The sequence below is a fragment of the Ascidiella aspersa genome, chromosome 5, assembly GCF_963924565.1.
Source record: "Ascidiella aspersa chromosome 5, kaAscAspe10.2, whole genome shotgun sequence".
NCBI lineage: Eukaryota > Metazoa > Chordata > Ascidiacea > Phlebobranchia > Ascidiidae > Ascidiella > Ascidiella aspersa.
The window spans coordinates 13,213,441-13,215,940 of NC_139451.1; the positions used below are offsets into that span (position 1 = coordinate 13,213,441).

At 54.1% G+C, this 2,500-nt stretch overlaps 1 non-coding gene across 1 annotated transcript; it reads right to left on the reverse strand.

The window, feature by feature from the left end:
- Positions 1–198: 198 nt before the first annotated feature.
- On the reverse strand, positions 199–2,009 carry LOC146144355 (small subunit ribosomal RNA). The gene has a single exon (XR_014500840.1). It is a non-coding gene; the product is annotated as a small subunit ribosomal RNA (ribosomal RNA).
- Positions 2,010–2,500: the final 491 nt, after the last annotated feature.

Genomic DNA, 2,500 nt, shown 5'->3' on the forward strand with positions numbered 1-2,500 from the left:
ATAGACCGCGCCGAGCGGTCGGCCAGGCCGACGCTTGAAGCCGGAGCGCGCGGCACCGCGGCACTCGACGCGCAAACATTACCGGGTGACCGAATCGCCGGCCGGCGCGCCGCTCCTCGCGGGTCGGGCGCCGGGTAGCAAAGACTTTTTCTCTCGCTTGTCCGAGTTTCGCGTTCGCCGAAGCGTTTGCGAGACCGTTAATGATCCTTCCGCAGGTTCACCTACGGAAACCTTGTTACGACTTTTACTTCCTCTAAATGATCAAGTTAGATCGTCTTCTCGGACGCCGGCTCGACCGTTGCCGGCCGCGCCAGGTCCAATCGGAGGACCTCACTAAACCATTCAATCGGTAGTAGCGACGGGCGGTGTGTACAAAGGGCAGGGACGTAATCAACGCGAGCTAATGACTCGCGCTTACTGGGAATTCCTCGTTCAAGGGAAATAATTGCAATTCCCTATCCCTAGCACGACCGGGGTTCAGCGGGTTACCCAGACCTGTCGGCCAAGGCGAGCACATGCTGATCCGGTCAGTGTAGCGCGCGTGCGGCCCCGAACATCTAAGGGCATCACAGACCTGTTATTGCTCAATCTCGTGTGGCTAAACGCCACTAGTCCCTCTAAGAAGTTAGACGCCGACCGATTGGGTCGCGTAACTAGTTAGCAAGCCAGAGTCTCGTTCGTTATCGGAATTAACCAGACAAATCGCTCCACCAACTAAGAACGGCCAGGCACCACCACCCACAGAATCAAGAAAGAGCTCTCAATCTGTCAATCCTCACTGTGTCCGGGCCGGGTGAGATTTCCCGTGTTGAGTCAAATTAAGCCGCAGGCTCCACTCCTGGTGGTGCCCTTCCGTCAATTCCTTTAAGTTTCAGCTTTGCAACCATACTTCCCCCGGAACCCAAAGACTTTGGTTTCCCGCAAGCTGCCGGAGAGGTCGTAAAACTAACGCCCCCCGATCGCTAGTTGGCATCGTTTATAGTCAGAACTAGGACGGTATCTGATCGTCTTCGAACCTCTGACTTTCGCTCTTGATTAAAGAAAACATTCTTGGCAAATGCTTTCGCAGTCGTTCGTCTTGCGCCGATCCAAGAATTTCACCTCTAACGGCACAGTACGAATGCCCCCGTCTGTCCCTCTTAATCATTACCTCGCGCTCCGAAAACCAACAAAATAGAACCGAGGTCCTATTCCATTATTCCATGCACCATTATTCAGGCGAATCGCCTGCTTTGAACACTCTAATTTTTTCAAAGTAAACGTTCCGGCCGCCGCCGACACTCAGTCAAGGGCACCGGCGGAGAACCGGAGGTGAGGCCAGGACGGCCAGTACACGCCTTGCGACGGACCGGCCGCCTGCGCCCAAAATCCAACTACGAGCTTTTTAACCGCAACAACTTAAATATACACTTTTGGAGCTGGAATTACCGCGGCTGCTGGCACCAGACTTGCCCTCCAATGGATACTCGTTAAAGGTTTTAAAGTGTACTCATTCCAATTACAGGGCCTCGTTTAGAGTCCTGTATTGTTATTTTTCGTCACTACCTCCCCGCGTCGGGAATGGGTAATTTGCGCGCCTGCTGCCTTCCTTGGATGTGGTAGCCGTTTCTCAGGCTCCCTCTCCGGAATCGAACCCTGATTCTCCGTTACCCGTAAGAACCTCGGTAGGCCAGTACCGTACCGACGAAAGTTGATAGGGCAGACACTTGAATGATCCGTCGCCGGTGCGAGACCGTGCGATCCGCAAAGTTATCCAGAGTCACCAAAGGTTGCGGGCCGAAGCCCGGTCGGTTTTTGGTCTGATAAAAGCACGCCTCCCGCGAGGTCGGCGCTTCACGCATGTATTAGCTCTAGCATTTCCACAGTTAACCACGTAAAACGTACGATCAAATGAACCATAACTGATTTAATGAGCCATTCGCAGTTTCACTGTACGAGAGCTCGTACTTAGACTTGCATGGCTTAATCTTTGAGACAAGCATATGACTACTGGCAGGATCAACCAGGTAGCTACTTTAGCGTAGCCCCGAAAGGCCGACGAAGGAGGCGCCGCTGATGCGGCGCCGTCGCTCGGTCGATGCGAAACCCGAAGGCTTCTCTCCGTTAAAATTTCGTTCTTTGCTCGGCTGCCCGAACTCAGAAAACCGTCACCGCCCGTCGCACCCGCCGGAGTAAGACTTCGTCGGCAGGCCTTTCGACCGCCACGTCGCCAACACCGGCGCGAGCGCAACGCACGCCAGACAACTTCGCCGAAGCGACCGCTCAGAACCCGACAAACTGACACTCGGCTCTTCGCGCAGCAGCAACATCTGCCCAGCGAGCCAATCGCCTTTTCACCGATTCTTTACTTGTCGAAGCTTGTCAGCTCCCACAAGTATAGCAAAGATGAGTGTTGTCCCTGGGGTCTTCCGTTTGAAATTCTAACGTAAAAAAAAGGTGCACGATTGCGCCAGGTGTTGAACTATTGCGAGGCATATCACACGCTCGCGCGGCCTATACA